Genomic DNA, 17,736 nt, shown 5'->3' on the forward strand with positions numbered 1-17,736 from the left:
GCCCCGAAGAAAACTGTCCTAAGAGAAGGTTGCAGAAGGCTCACACTGGGCTTCAGAATATTTGGTCCGGTTGGGCCGCACAGAGTAACTGGGGTATAGCTGATTCCACCACTCAGGCCCTACTCTGGGCCCAGCCCAACGTCCTCACAACAACCCCAAGGTTCAGGTAGCTGCAACAAAGTATAAACAACTTCGATTGCTCATTGCCAAGAAGACCACATGAAATTGGCTTCAACATTCATGGAGCGCCTATTATGATTATTTGCTCCCTAACACGTCCCAAAAAGCACCTACAGCAGTCCCCAAAAAGGGGGGCATTTTTTTCTATAAGGGAAGAAATCAGCAGGAAAAAGAAATCTTTTAAAATTTAAAAAAGATGAGCACAAGACAAAATTTATTTTTTTTTAAAGAATCAAAACAACAACAAAAATCCATGATATGAAGTTCTAGGCACTACAGCGAGGCCTTGTGGCTGTGTGGTCATGGGCAATGTGAAGAAGAAACAGGATGAGTTGCATGAAAAACAATATTCCTAAGAAAAAAAAAAAAGCCATGGCCAGGTGCAGTGGCTCACACCTGTAATCCCAGCACGATGGGAGGCTGAGGTGGGCGGATCACCTGAGGTCAGGAGTTCAAGACCAGCCTCACCAACATGAGGAAACCCCATCTCTACTAAAAATACAAAATTAGCCAGGCATGGTGGTGCATGCCTGTAATCCCAGCTACTCAGGAAGCTGAGGCAGGAGAATCGCTTGAACGCAGGAGGCAGAGGTTGCGGTAAGCCAAGATTGCATCACTAGACTGTAGCCTGGGCAACAAGAGCGAAACTCTGTCTTGAATGAATGGATGAATAAATGAATGAATGAAAAAAAAGAAAAAAAGAAAGCAGTTACTCTAGAACACCACAACTCTTTTCAGTACTGAGAACAGGGGGAAGGTCTCCCCTGTGTCCTCATAATGAGGCAGCTGTGTAATATGATTCCTCATGGTAAATAAGGGTTTCCACGGGGGTTTTTCTCAGGAGCGTGCCACAGTGCAAGCCGACGGTCTTGCACCAAAACACCATTCAGAAGAACCAATTCTAAAACTAGTTTTCAGGAATCAGCTGTCTGGTAGGCTGAACTGATCCAGCAACAAATTTTAGCATATAGGAAAAAATGAAGACGATAGGCATATATTTAAAAAAATAAACTGAGCCACAAAGGCGGGTAACCTAGTTGGAAAACCAACCAACCCAGCCCCCAGTGAATGCTTTGACAAAATATTTGAATTCTTGAAACTATCTTTAAAAGTTTTTAATGGCCGGGCGCGGTAGCTCACACCTGTAATCTCAGCACTTTGAGAGGCCAAGGTGGGCGGATTACGAGGTCAGGAGATCGAGACCATCCTGGCCAACATGGGGAAACCCCGTCTCTACTAAAAATACAAAAAATTAGCCGGGCTTGGTGGCGGACGCCTGTAGTCCCAGCTGCTCGGGAGGCTGAGGCAGGAGAACGGCGTGAATCCAAGAGGTGGAGCTTGCAATGAGCCAAGATCGTGCCACTGCACTCCAGCCTGGGTGACAGAGTGACACTCCATCTCAAAAAAAAAAAGTTTTTAATTACTAAAAATCTAACATTCCCAGCAACAGAATCCAATAGGATGCCAGAAGGACTTTTGGAAGGCCCTGATATTGCTATACAAATGGACCAAATGACAGGCAAAGAAAGCATGGTGATAAAATATTTTTAATTAAAAAACATTGGATTGACTGTATAACCTGCAGACAAGTCTCCATAACTATTCCCCTCCCAATCTGGTTATATCACTGCATGTCTATGAATTCCCAGTTGTACACCCTGTAACATATCTAATGCTTATCTTTCAGGTGCCAGTAAGGTACACATTCAAATGTTTTACAGCTCATGCAACCTGGAGGTGGTAGTGCTGAGGAACCTTTTCCTGAAAAGATGACATTCTCACCTTTGTAGAAAAGTCATTCAATGAAACTGCTACAGGCATGACCAGATTGTCTTCAAAAATTAACTTGAAGGTCTTTTCAGACACAGGGTAAAGGGGCAATGAAGGCCCCAGAATCAGACCCTCAAACTGGGATATTTGAGCCTCAAGGAATATATGACTGGTGATGTGAATATGTAAGCCACAGAAGAAAGGTGGTACAGTTTTCTAAAGCATCCCTTTTACAGTGGTAAGTAGTCATTTAAATTCAGGATATTTGAATAGACTACCAGAAAATTAACATAAATTACTGGTTAATGAATGAAAAGAAAAAAATTCAAACTCATTTGCACTAAATTTACACGGGTGTGTATATTATGTGTATCTGTGTATTTTACCTGTTATTTTAGATTTATCATTCTATTTATATGTGTTTTATCTATATACACATGTATATGTGTATTTTGCCTGTCTATCTATAAAACATTTCCTTTCATACTTATCAACAATTCCTGAATTACATAAGAAATTCTTCTATATATTGAAGCCAAAATAATTTTTAGTCTTGAAAATATTTTATACTGAGTATTACCAAGTATCTACATCAGTCATAAAACACACCTATATACATATACACAGAGAGAACTCACTTTATCAAAATAACTTAAGCAGTAGAACTTTGTAATGAACTACCTGATAAACTAGAAACGAGATCTCTAGGTTGCAGACTGTGCAGAGGGGTGCACTGTACACCAATGTAGGGGCAAATAATGGCTAATATCCTTCACCTACTAAATAAGCACCACATGAGACAAACACTGCCATTCCCATTTCACAGTTGGGATTTTAGCCCAGATGACTTTTTTAAAGGCCCTACTCAATTTGTATTAATAACATGAATCCCATCGTTAGGGCTGGCATTTAAAAAACACTCCCCACATTTCTACCACTCCAGTAGTTACTTTGCAAAAGAACAAATGAAAAACACTAAGGAAATAACTCTACATTACTTCTAACAGCTTTATTCAGAAGCTGACAACAGTAGAACTATCAATAGCACCATATTCTGAAGTGGTGGGACTTAGGACTCCAACATATAAATTTTAGGCAATTGCAATCTAACCCATGACACCCAGATTTTAAGGATTTTTCCCAGGAAAATAACCCAAAGGAGAAAAATTTTATGATGTCAAGCATATCACTGTAATAAAAACCCAAAACCAACTGATGAATAGAACACTCTCAAGCATCTCCCAACACAACAGAGCATAGCTTGCAGGAGTGTGGGGGTCTCAAGTCAGACTGCCTAGGTTCAGTTCAAATCCCAGCTCTGCCAATTATTAATGAACAACTCTTGGCAGATTATTTAAATTCTCTTTGGTTCAATTTCCCCTTTGGTAAAATGGGGATGGCAATATCTACTTCATAGGTTTTTTCCAAGAATTAAATGAATACAATAAAATATCATCACAACACTATATAAAGGGTCCAAGATGTTAAATCACGCAAAATGTAAAATCTTCTTCTTGTGAGGTTATATCTAGGGCAAGCTTGTGCTGTTAGCCTGGCTCCAAAGCACCCAGCAATCACCAACGGCTTTATGACCAAAGTTACATTATTTGGCGGTGTTGCTGGGGAGCTTATTGTACATACAAAGTATTACCTAGCACACAAAAGGCATTACGTAACGATTCAGTCTCCCAACTCTGTTTTCCCACAGCTCACTGTGACACTCAGCCCTACTGTGGCTTCTTTCCTTCATGTGTGTATGTGTCTTACCTCCTCAGCAAGACCCAGTACTGAAATAAGAGATTCGGATTTTGAAATAAAAGCATACACAAAACACAGAAACTCCAAATTCCAGAATGTTTTTCATTTAACACCTCATTCACTGCTTTATGTATAGCAACTCCTTACCCCCTACTTAGAAATTACCATCAAGCACAGCTTTCTAGGACACAAGTAAAGGACCAGAAGACAGCAAACAAAAAGTCCGTTCAGTCCATTTATGGCAACTCACAGATTTTATTTGTTGAAGTCCTTAGGCCTTTACTGACAAACTATTCATTCTTATTTGATCCACAATTCTAACTAACCCACAATACTAACTAATCTGATCACCTGGTTTCCAGATCCATGGCAGATTAGAATCAACAAATTGAGAGAAAAAAACATGGAGGCTACTATAGAAAAAAAAATGATAAAAATAAGGTATGAGCCAGACCAAGGCTCAAATTTAAAAAAGTAAAAATAAAGTAGAACCCAAACCTCAGTAGTCTGAAGGCACTCAGAAAAAGGACAAACAGCAGCCTTGCCAATTGCTCCTGAATGCAACACCTTTACGGCCTAGCACATGTGTCTGTAATGTTACTCCTGAGCCAATGTTAAACAGTTTAATTATCTAGAAATCTATAAGGCACCTGAGATTCAGAGAGATCGCTCTATGGAACCACTTCTTTATTTTTAAGTACTAATGTTCTCTGCTGGGATAAGCTATCTGAGAAAACTGAGATAATGAAATAATGTTTTCCCAAAGAGCTCTAAATAGTCTGAGTTTAACTATACATACTGTGATAAAAACCAGTTAATGAGATTTGCCAGGTGGAACCTTATAGAACCTTTAGAGAAAATAATAAATATAATATGTGAATACTTTAAATTTCAATAACTCTAAAGTGTTTGTAAATTTGTTTTCTCACCTATATTAAACTCCCCTTACAACTTTGTTTATGCTGTCTATAACAAAGTCTCCTTTTCAAGACAGAACAAGGATAAACTTCAGTCTAGATGCTACCCAAGTCACCTCCCCCCAAATCACAAAATCCAAAATTATAACTATTCCCCACTGTATTTAAAGAGTCATAATTTTCCCAAAATGATGAAAACAGGATGCGGAGTTGACATGATAATGCTGCAGAACAAAAGTGATCAAGTTTTAAAGACTTTAATAACTCTTTATAACCAAAAAGTTACGGTTTGACATCACTGCATTCTGACGGCCAGAGTCTGTAACATCCTAGAGCAGTGGTCTTCACCCTGGTTGCACATCAGAAGCACCTGGGGAACTTCAGCAATACCTAGGCCCCATTCCCAGGAGTCTGATTTGATTGGTCTAGACAGTGGGGCCAAGGATTTTTTTTTCCAGGTTCCTCTAATGATTCTAATATGCACCCAGTGTTGAGAACCACTCCCTAGTATGGTCCTTTCTTATCTATAAAGATCCGACCTAACAAAGTTAAAAATTGTTATTAAACATTTTACCCCATTCTGAAAAAGCCCATCACTCTATCCTTGTTACTTACAAGTTAATAGTTAAGGCAAATATTTCAAAGTTTCAAAATAAAACTATATTCCTACACTTGATCTTAGCCAAAAGGCCAAGAAGCGATAATAAAACTATATTCCTATTCAAATGTGAATATTAGCTACTCATAGACATCTTTTCAGTTGGTTAAAATTATTGAGCACTAATAATAACTTGTTAATAAGTTGTTTTCATATTAGTCCACAAGTTCTCATTCTTTCATCAGCTCCCAGCAGCCAGAGGCCATGGGCAGACAATTCCTTGTGGTCTGATAATATCTCAAGAGTATTCCATCACATTTCAATTTATACCAATGGAACGGGAGATAGGCAGACAGCAGCTGCTATAAATGTGGTAAAAACACACTGAAGCTCCACTTGAAATTCCTTCACTGAGATAAATGGAGATATGTGTGGGCCCAGGTGGAAATGGTTCAAAATCTTAAATATGAAATGCTCTCAGTAATTTGCTAAAACTTGAGCAGAGCAGGACAGCTGGGATGGGAAAGAAAAAGGCTTCCAAAGGGAGAGGCCAAGGCACAAGTCTGCCAGGCTCATCATAGAGCTAACAGCACAGGTATCAAATGCAGATCTCCCTGAAAATATGCTTACCTCTTCTAGTTTGCAGTAACACTACCAGTGTCAAAACCAGAATTTGCAACAAGCCTTCTTCAGGAATCTGGGTGCAAGGAGAACATATTTTATATGCCAAGTATGTTTTTTTATCTAAAGGGATTCCAGTAAGAATCCCAGCCTTCCTTGGCACCCTGTCCCTGGATATTGGTGATTATCAATGCAGGCTCAATTTCCAAAAGATCTCAGCCTGCACTCTCTCTCTCAGCGTTCAAAGCACATGAAGATGACCTTAAGCGGACAACACCGGTATCTGCTGAGAAGGTTTTTCTCCAAAAAATAAAAACATTGTTTGCACCCCTAATGTAATCATGCTTTTAGCATGATCTCTCAGTGTAAGATATTATACAATTCTAGGTAACTCTGGACTATCTATTGCAGGGACACTGCTAAGGACACTGTACATTCACTATTCAATATCTCCTATGTTATGAAAAATTTTATCAGACCTCAACACCAAGAAAAGCTCTGCTTCTCCTGAGTAACTGCTTTGCTTTTGCTTTCAGAACACTGAATCACATAATCATGTTTCCTTCTTTGCCAAGGCTGTTATAATGCTACGAAATCCAGAAGCAAGTTTGGCCCTCCTCTTCCAGCAAATACATAGGATCTGCTGTATACATTCTTGTATGCTAACTTCACCATGACTTTCCCCCTGCCCCTCTATCTTTAATTTTCCCTTTGCTGGGGCAAGTTGATTGAAGGTAAAAAATAATAATAATAATAATTTTTCCTTTGCTCCAATTTCCCAATCTATTAATTTTATCCTCTGAGCACAAGTAGAATTCCCTCTATAATCAATAGGAAGGAATTCAACGTGACTGCGTTAGATGAAATCACTGTAAATAATCAACGTTGTCATTTTAGCTAAATAGATAAGCAGCAATTTCCCCCTACATCTTTGGTCTACTCACAATGACCTTATTTTTAAGTAGTTCTGGAGCCTACTTGAAAAAGAAAAAAAAAAAAGCCAGGCACCGTGGCTCATGCTTGCCACCCCAGCACTTTGGAAGGTCAAGGCAGGAGGAACGCTTGAACCTAGGAGTTTAAGACTAGCCTAGGCAACATAGTGAAACTCCACCTCTACAAAAAATAAAAAATATTTAGCCAGTGTGGTGGTGTGTGCCTATACTCCTAGCTACTTGGAAGGCTAGAGTGGGAGGATCACCTGAGCTCAGGAGATTCGAGGTTGCAGTGAGCTATGATTACACTACTGCACTATATAGTCTGGGCAACAGAGCAAAACTCTGCCTCTAAAAAAAGAAAAAAACAAAAACAAAAACAAAAAAAAACACTTAAAAATCAATTTTAAAAAATTTTAAAAATCAAAGAAAGTTTTGTTTTTAGCAACATAAAACAGCAATTGGTGGGGACAGGGTGGGGGGCAGAGCACAGACAGCATTTTGTCCAGAGGAGCTGAAAGGTACTTAATCTGTTCAAACTTCCAATAAGTCTGAAAGAGCATGGTGTGAACCCAGTGAAACTGGGGTGACAATATGCAAGATCCCACAGTCACATGACTTAACTGGGATTAAACCAATGAAAATGTTGTAAAAGCAGCTTTATAGCTCCCTATTTCAGCTTTTTTTAAAAAACAGATAAACTCTAGTTTTTGCTATAAGAAGTTTTTTCTTTAATAATACTAAAATGATAATGACTGTGATAAATGGTTAGAAGAAAGATGGCAGTCATTAATGCAGGTCACAGATGCCCAAATTGCATATGCTGAGTTTAATTATTTGCAGCCATTGCAGCATCTAAAAATTCTCACGTGAACACACCACTCCTCTATCTACAATGTTCTAAACCAAGTCATCCATGACTGCTACCCTGGCGAAGTCTTACTTCTCAGTCTTGCCTTCCTTTCAGTAGCATTGAACATGGTTGATCACATCCTCTTCCTCAAAACACCATTTTACTTGCCTTCCAGGACACCACCATTTTCCTTTTAAACCTTCATATGGTTTGGCTATGAACCCACCCAAATCTCATCTTTTAGTTCCCATAATCTCCACGTGTCATGGGAAGGACCTGGTGGGAGGTAATTGAAGAATGGGGGCAGTCATCCCCATGCTGCTTTTCTCGTGATAGTGAGTTCTCACAAGATCTGATGGCTTTATAAGGGTCTTTTCCCCCTTTTGCTTGGCACTTCTCCTTGCTGCCGCATGTGAAGAAGGACGTGTTTGCTTCCCCTTCTGCCCTAATTGTAAGTTTCTTAAGGCCTCCCCAGCCCTGCTGAACTGAGTCAATTAAGCCGCTTTCCTTTATAAATTACCCAGTGTCACTTGTCTTTATTAGCAGCATGAGAACAGACTAAAACAAACCTCCTATCTTTGGTCATTTGACCTAGTATCCTTTGCTAGTTACTTCGTATCTCCCTGACCTGTAAGCCATGAAGTGCCTTGGGCATTGCTAACTATCCCAGTGATCCCATTGGTCCCACAGCTTTCTCTACCAGCGGACTCCCCAAACATCCCTCGCTTGGGTGTCCCTTCCTGACTTCCAGGCTTTTATCCAGCTTTTTTTCTCACATCTCCACTTAGGTGTTTAACAGAAATCTCAACCCTCACCCCTTGAAAGGATTTTATACCTTTTATACCTTACAGCATGGCATTTTCAGCACTGGCACAAAACTCTCTAATAAGACAAAGGTAAGACCACAGCATTTGTCTTATGAGAAACAGGAAACACTGCTTACAGTCTTTAAATCATTACTGCACTTTAACTGTCACAAATTTGCAATGCATTTGGGAAACAATTTGCAAATGTTCTAGCTGAGAATTTACAGAACATTTTAAGCAGACATTACTGTCATAAACTGCTTACTGGTGCTGTATTTTACATGTTACTTAAATGTACTAACAGTGCAGCGGAAGAGTACTGCACCTTCTTCAAGATATACAGTGAGAACCATCAGTAGTGCATGGAACCCATGATTTTTCTTTAACAGCTCTATTTAGATATTGTGAACATGAAAACTGTATGTATCTAAGAGGTACAACTTGATGCTTTGGAATACATATATATTGTGAAACGCATCTCTGTTACCTCTAGTTACCATTTGTGCACGTGTGTATGTGAGAAGATTTAAGATCTACCCTTTTAGCAAATTCTAAGTATATAATACAATATTAGCTTCACCATGCTGTACATCAGATCTTCAGAACTTCATCTACCACAACTGAAACTTTGTACCCTTTGACTAATATCATCCCATAACCACTCTCCTCTCTGCTTCTATAAGTTTCAGATTTTATATTATTTATATTTTAGATTCTACGTTACATTATATCATGCAGTATTTTTCTGTGTCTCATTTTGCTTTGCATAATATCCTCTGGCTCCATCCATGTTGTTGCAAATAGGATTTCCTTCTTTTTAAAGGCAGAATAATATTCCATTGTATACACATATAGCACATTTTCTTTACTCATCTCTTGAGTGACATTTAGATTGTTTCTACATCTTTGTTTCTGTGAATAATGCTAAGAACATGGGTGCAAGTATCTCTTTATGATCCTTATTTCAGTTCGTTTGGATATATAACCAGAAGTAGGAGTGCTGGGCCCTATGGTGCTTCCTTTTTTAATTTTCTCATGAATTTCCATACTGTTTTCCATAATGGCTATACTAATTTACATTCCCAATTGTGTACCAAGATTCCCTTTTCTCCATATCCTCACCAACATTTATCTGTTGTCTTTTTATGGTTTTGACTCTTTTTCCTGATGAAGAAAGATGTTGAGCACCTTTAAATATACTTGTTAGCCATTTAAATTTTTTCTTTTGACAAGTACCTATTTAGGTACTTTGCCCATTTAATTGAATTATTTGTATTTTTGGTGTTGAGTTGTATTCGCTCTTTATATATTTTGGATGTTAATCCCTTATCAGATATACAGTTTGCTAATATTTTACTCAACAAGGGTTATATCCTTGTCATGGGGGTGACAGGCCAGCATTTATAGTGTTGCCATGAGGAATACTGTATTTATAAATAGTGCTTTTGTTGGAAAACATCCTTCTGCAGGCTTAAAGACCCCAGAAGGAAACTGAATGCAAGAGAGGTTAGTCTTCTCCCATTCTGTAGGTTGTCTTTTCATTTATCTCAACCTAAATCCCATATTCAATACAATCTTGCTGGAGAAGACAGATACACACACACACACACACACACACACACACGAAGGAAAGGAACAATATGGCCAAGTGTCACAGTGAGCTGAGGGAGACCACCAGAATTAGGAGAATTAATGTTTTTTGTATGCTAGGTAGTGCTCTAGAGCTTTGCATGTACAAAAAAAAACCACTTCATTTTGATTATTTCCTTTGCTATGCTGAAGCTTTTTAGTTTTATGTAGTATCATTTTTGCTTTTGTTGCCATATCCGAAAAATTACTGCCAAGACCAAGGTCATGAAGGTTTCCCTGTTTTCTTCTAGGAGTTTTACAATTGCAAGTCTTATGTTAAAGTCTTTGATCCATTTTGAGTTGATTTTTGTGACCGGTGTGAAACAGGGGTCCAATTTTATTCTTTTGCTAAAAAGGTTATCCTTCCCCCATTGCACACTTGGCACACTTATAGAAATTGTTGACCATAAATATGTAGGTTTATTTCTGGGCTCTCTATTCTGTTCCATTGGCCAATATCTCTGCTTTTATAGCAGTACCATGCTGTTGTGATTACTATAGTATTGTAATATAATTTGAAGTCAGGAAGTTTGATGCCTCCAGCTTTGTTCTTCTTGCTCAAGATTGTTTTTGCTATTCAGGGTCTTTTGTGGTCCCATATAAACTTTAGGGGTAGTTTTTCTTTTCCTGTAAAAGGTACCATTGAGAGTTTGATAGGAATTACTTTTAATCTGTAGTTTGGGGTAGTATAAACATTTTAACAGGCCGGGCGTGGTGGCTCACGCCTATAATCCCAGCACTTTGGAAGGCCGAGGCAGACGGATCACAAGGTCAGGAGATCGAGACCATCCTGACTAACATGGTGAAACCCCGTCTCTACTAAAAATACATAAACATTAGCCGGGCCTGGTGGTGGGCACCTGTAGTCCCAGTTACTGGGGAGGCTGAGGCAGGAGAATGGCATGAAACTGGGAGGCGGAGCTTGCAGTGAGCCGAGATCGTGTAACTACACTCCAGCCTGGGTGACAGAGCAAGACTCTGTCTCAAAAAAAAAAAAAAAAAAAAATTATATTAATTCTTCCAATCTGTGAACATGAGACCTTTCCATTTATGTTTTAAATTTCCTTCATCAATATTTTATAATTAAATGTACAAGTCTCTCACCTCCTTGATTCCTAAGTATTTTATTCTTTTTCTTATGAGATTTTCTTAATTTTCCTTTTAGAGACTTTATCGTTGATGTATAGATATGCCACTGTTTTTGGGTTGATTTTTAATCTTACTTTACTGAATTCACTGATCAGTTCTAACAGTTTTTGTGGAGTCTTTAGGATTTTCTATGTATATATGATCATGACATCTACAAACAGATAATTTTGCCTCTTCCCTTCCAATTTGAATGCCTTTTCTTTTTCTTGTCTGTTTTCTCTGCCTAGGACTTCCAGTACAATGTTGAAGAGAAGTGATGACATATGGCATCCTTACCTTTCTCTAAATCTTAGAGGAAAAACTAAGTTTTCGCCCACTGATTATAGCATTAGTTGTGGGTTCTTCATATACAGCTTTTACTAAGTTCCTCCTATGCCTATTTGGTTCAGAGTTTTTAATCATAAAATAATGTTAAATTTTGTCAAATATTTTTTCTGCATCTGCTGAAATGTTTTTATCTTCTATGCTGTCAATGTGGCATATCACATTGTATGTACATTGAACCATCCTTGCATCCCAGGGATAAATCCCACTGGTCACGATGTATGATCCTTAAAATGTACTACTGAATGTTGTCTGCTAGTACTTTATTGAGGATTTCTGCATCTATGTTTATCAGGGATTACAGCCTATAGTTTTCTTTTCTTTTGGTGTCTTTGTCTGGCTTTAGAATCAGGGCGACACTGGCCTCATAAAATGAGTCTGGGAATGTTCCCTCTTCTACTTTTTGAAAAGCATTTAAGAGGGCTTGGTATTAGTTTTTTGAACCATGGTTCTTATAAGGCCATAACCCTTGTAGCCACCAGATGACAGCCCACAAATCTCTCTGTGTTTGAGGGCTTCCCTGGTGACCCACTGGATATCAGGGTTTCTTTTGATAACTTTATGGATCAAAAGGGATTCACCCAAAGGATCTGTGTCATCTTCACCTGTCCCATAGGAATTCAGTACTCTCAGGGACCCATAGTAGCACAAAGTTCATAACTTAGCCCCAGACTGAAGGCTATGAGCAAACCCCACCACGGACAGCACAAGCTGCAGCCTTAGGAACAGGACACCTATGGCCACCAGCGCATACACAACTCAGAAGATGCCATAACTTTGGTTAGCTTGACATCTCACTAGGGTGCTTTATTGGGTCTGGGATTCTGTGCAGCAAGGTTGTCGTTAGGCTGGTTGCCCTACATCTTCCCCACTCCATAAATGGCACACTACCCTTTTGAGTTCACCTGGCCAAAAACTTAGAAGTCTTCTTTGATTTTTCCAGTTCTTATCTCCCATTTTCACTCTGTGAGCAAACTCTGTCAAGTTTATGTTCAGTACACATCTGGAGACTGTTTGCTTCTTACCACCTCTACTGTCAACCTGCTCCAAGCACCATCACCTCTCACCTGATGACTGCAGTAACCTCTTAACTGATTCTCTGTTTTCACTCCAACCTCTTTATTCTATTATCTATACAGAAGCCAGTGAGCCTGTTAAAAATTAGGTCATGTGACCCTTCTAATAAAAACCTTCCAGTGACTATGCAACTGACTTCCAAGCTTTAAAAAAAAAAGGGGGGGGCCTTACAAGGACCTACAAGGTGACATGACATGGCCTTACACTTCATTCCTAGCCTTTGATCTCAGCTCCTACAACTCTTTCCCACACTCATTCTGCTCCACTCTGGCCTTCTTACCACACCTTGAATTCTTGAGATATGTTCCACCTCAGGGCCTTTGCACTTGCTGTTTCCCCTTCTCTCCAGACAGACACTTGTCCAAACACATCATCTTGTTCAAATCTTCACACAAGTCACTTTCACGGAAACATCTTCCTTGACCATGCTGTCAAAAACTATAAATATCCCTCACCCCACACCCCAGCACTCCATATTCCATTTTATTTTTCTTCTTAGGGTGCACTACCATCTAACACAGGGGTCTGCAAACTATGGAGACTGTGGGCCAAATCTGGCCTGCAGCATGATTCTGTAAATAGTGTTGTTGGAACACAGCTATACCCTTTCACAGACACATTGGCTATAGCTGCTCTCACACTACAGTGGCAGGGTTGAGTAGTTGCAACAGAAACCATCTGGCCCACAAAGCCTGAAGTATTTACTATTTGGCCCTCTATAGAAAACAATTGTCAACTCCTGCTCTAACCCATTGCCTAACATATTATCTGTCTCTTCTCTATGCAATATAAACCCCATGAGACCAGGGACTTTTGCTTGCTTTGTTCATCACTGTATTCCCAGTGCCAGTAACAGTACCCGATGCACAGTAGGTGCTCAATTAGTATTTGTTGGGTAGATGGAAGAATGAATAAATTGGTATGGTTGACTTGAAAGGTCTAGAACACACTAGTGATCTTTTTAAACCATTTTTATTGTGAAATATGCAGAAAGTACCTAAAACATAAAAGCAAAGTATAATAAATAAATATAGAATACTCTTGTAACCACCACTCAAGTAAATAAGAAGATATGGCTAATGCCTTTCAAGCCAAAATATTGTGCTTCTCTAAAAACCAAATTAACTAAGATGCAAAGTAGAATAAGAGCCCTGTTTTCTCTGCATGCTCTGGTTCTTAGACATGCTATCCAAACATTTTCTCGCTGCTACTCATACAATAGCACCGCGAGACAAAAGAATGAGAAAAATTCCAGAACTTCACTATAAAGCCACTCTGTTAAGGCACATGCCATTTAAGTTAAAGTTGCTTTACAGTAGGGCTTTGGACATTTTGAATATAATCATCTTCTGTTATTTGAGGTCCCCAGAATCAAATTCTACTCTAAAATGAACATGACACTACTGAGGCTACCACCTATTTATGTAAATCTCTGACTTCATTTTTCTTAAGTATTTCTGATCCCTCAGAACAAAAAATTAACACAGTCATCCTCAACTCCTCTTCATTTATCTCTCTCTTCACTTTAACAGGACACTGCTGCTGGTGCACAGAGAATTCAGGGGAAAAAAAAAACCAATCTATTGAGAAACAATTCTGACTTAACTAGGCTGTGTCATTTCCTATACATGTCTCCCTTTCTCTGAATTAGGGGGGACATTTGCATTAAAACAGTATCTCTTTTACTTAGAATGCACCTGCTTGGGCTGATTAAGCCACAACTAAAGTCACAATCTTCCACTTTTGAGCTCCCTACCATTCTAACAAAATGAGTTATCACTTCCGGTGAGACATTAAAAAAAAGAAATCAGGACCTGTAAAAACAGAATTGTCCCCATATGAGGTGGAGAAAAGATAGACAGACACAGAGGTAGGAGAAAAAAAGATGTAAAAAACAAGGACTAGCAAATATTTTCTCATAAAATCTACAAAAATGTTAAGTCTCAACTTACAGATAATTACCATTCCCATAAATGAGACTACTGCTCACAGAGCTAAATTTTTCTCTACTACAGCATTTCTACAGACATGTGACATATTGTTTTGTTTTACTAAAGGCCATACTTTGTTGTTTTTTTTAAAAGCCATCAGTTAGGGTTGAATGCCATTATTAACAGCAAATATTAGAGATAATGTGCCCATACCAATTTCACACAATGATACTTTTCATTATTACAAATAAAGAAGTACTACAGAACTTTGTTGAAAATTTAAAACTGTACTGAGCTTTTACAATATTTTTAATTTGTAGGCATAACTTCATACGGTTTTAATGTGAAGGGAAAGTAGTATTGTAGACTTCTATCTATTTTCCCCACTCACAAATATTTACATGTAATACAATATAATTGCTTTGTTGTGAAAGTGCTAAAGAAAACACAAGCATCCACCTTCTACTATACCAGGGTTTCACCTTCAGCATAATGGGATATGATGTGTCCTGTAGAATATTTTGCTAACAATGAACTATAATCATCAGGTAACAACTATTTTTAAGTACTACCATTTTCCTTACTCCATGAAAAAAAAGAAAGCAACCTAAGTCTTTCATTCAAGACCTATATTTAAAATACTAAAATTCTGGTATAATATATATCCTATAAAGTCTATATATCTTGTATCTATATATCTTGTATATATCCTACTTTCAGATATTTTATATATATATTTACATATATATAAAATACTTTTTTCTTTATAGGGCTAAGTACATATACAGTGTTGGTAAGAATTTACAAATCTATTGTTTCAAACAACAAAAAGGTGACCTTGATATAAATTTTAATTAAATCTACTAAATTATTTTCTTTCCAGATATATGAGTAAACAGAGCATCACTATGGTAATAAAATAAAGAAGTATGCTGAATAGGAATCTGGCAAAATATGTACAAGGTTAATAAAATTTAAAATATTCCGCAGAATGGAGTATTCTGAGACTATGCACAGAAATATCTTACTCATATTGACTCAGTGGGGGGAAAATTAGTTTATTTCATTCCCCTCAACAAACTTACTTTGTCACATACATGAGCTTCCTGTATAGATTCACAAGCACACATCTGCACCCGTGTATATGAGGAGAATGTATCATTCTCTATATCTCTATTAGGAGAAAAGGGTATAAGCAGCTCAACAAAATTCCACAGAATCCTGCAGGCATTGATATTACAACGTGAATTTTTATGAGTTTTCAGGGAGAAAAATATTCCTAACGAAGGTTGATAAGACCTGACAGCTCCGAGTGAATGAAATACATATACCCTGGGGCTCTCACTCACCAAGTCCCTACTCTGAGGGTGGCACACGCATAATTCGGTACCCAGCAAGCCCCTGATGTGTTTAGAGCTCAAAGGTTCAGGAGCAGAACCCCCGGTAAATCCCCAAATGCAAAACTGTCTACTATAGTTACTCCTGCGAAAAGTTACTCTCTCACAATGGCCATACTTCTATTTGAGGAACCAAGTACTAACAAATGACAAAAAAGTGTTAGATAGTCAAGTGTTCTCTTCACCTGCTAATTTCTTTTATTTCCACTGTCCCTACTGCCCTCCACAAGACTTGGAGTGACAGGCCAGCATTCAGTGCATTGCCAAGAAAAGAATACTATATTTATAAAATGGTGCTTTTGTTGGAAAACACTCTTTTCCAGGCTTACAGACCACAGAAAGACACTCATGCCCTAGAAAGGGAGATAGGCAGGCTTCCTTCTCTGTCTCCTCTCTCTTCACATACTCAAATATCCATCAGTTCAGCAAAATTAAGTCAGAAAAAAAAAAATCCTTTTCTTTTTATAAAACGTGCACTAGCAATTCTTAGACTACTAAAAGAAATGAAAAGCACAATATTCCTAATGGGAATAACACTTTTAATAGCTGCCTTGCTATTTGAGGAGCCACTCAAAAATGATCAGGGTAAACATCAAAAGTCACATCTAGTTAATCTGAGGCCTTTTAAACCAGCGTGTCTGTCTCCCCTCAATACAGAGGGAAGTGTTTAGTTCTGTAATGAGACATTAATGTTCATCCAACAGGTTAGGCTGGGGTGGTGACATAAATTTGTAAGTATGCTTTTAAGAGAAAACATGCACACTAAAATCTAGAGTCTTCTACATGTTACAAAAATAGTCACGAACAATGCAAGTAGAATCAAGTGTCCAAAATCCTTTGTTACACTGAGGGAGAAGGTCAGGGAAAATCAGACAGTAACAAAGTCAGACACTTGAAAGGAAAACAGACAGGTTCAAATCCTGTCCTTCTCACTTACTGGAAGACTCAGTGACTTGAGTTCTCTGAAATCCCTGTTTCCTCACCTATAAAACAGGGCTACTACCCTGCACCCTCACCGACTTGCTGTGAGGATCAAAGGTCTGATGCGTGCATGCATCTAGCATAGGTCCTGCACAGAAAAGGCCGTGGGCAGGAAAGAGCACTCGGCAGTAAAGATTCTCTTTCTCCACAAGCCAACAGGAAGGAGGCCAGTGCTCCTACAACCCTGGTAACTCACAGAACCACCTGGCAGGCCTTTAACACACATAGACACGCGGAGTCAGGGGTCTCCCCGATTCCTCCCAGAATCAGGGTCTCCCAGTGTAGACAATGTCAAAGCTCCATAGGGGATTCAAATGGAGTCAAAGCAGGGACCAAAAATACTGCCCTAGCACCTAGTTCCCTATCCAAGCCCAGCTGCCAGGTACATAGGCTAAATATTCTGCTTATTGCATTCCTGGCCTTCCTGAGCACTGTCTTTCTCCCTTTATTAGTATGCGTTCATGTTTTACTTTGTTCATGGTCACTGGCCTTTCCAAATCCGTGCTTCTATGGTAAGCTCCGCAAGGGTGTACCACGGGGAGGGGTGGACTGTAGAGAAAGGGTGAGCATGCATGTGGACAAGAGGAACAGAAAGAACAAAGGGTATGGTTATCTACTGGGTGCTACAGACTGTCCCAAAGTTTAGAGGCTTAAAACCGCTACTGTTTCATTTTAACTCACAATTTTGTGAGCCAGGAATTCAGGCACAGCTCAGCAATTACGCTCTACATAATCTTTTACATTTTTAAAAGTAACTGTCAATAAATCGGTATGTCCATTCATGAGAAACTTTTAAACAGAAAAAAAATAATA

General features: G+C 38.7%; 1 protein-coding gene and 1 pseudogene across 7 annotated transcripts in view; both read right to left on the reverse strand.

Annotated features, from left to right (window-relative positions):
- Positions 1 to 17,736, reverse strand: part of MAST4 (microtubule associated serine/threonine kinase family member 4) — a 575,926-nt gene that overhangs the window by 538,383 nt on the left and 19,807 nt on the right. The gene's annotated exons all lie outside the window — the stretch shown is intronic.
- LOC126957833 (uncharacterized) lies at positions 5,176 to 5,327 on the reverse strand (annotated as a pseudogene).

This window comes from Macaca thibetana, chromosome 6, assembly GCF_024542745.1.
Source record: "Macaca thibetana thibetana isolate TM-01 chromosome 6, ASM2454274v1, whole genome shotgun sequence".
Classification (NCBI taxonomy): domain Eukaryota; kingdom Metazoa; phylum Chordata; class Mammalia; order Primates; family Cercopithecidae; genus Macaca; species Macaca thibetana.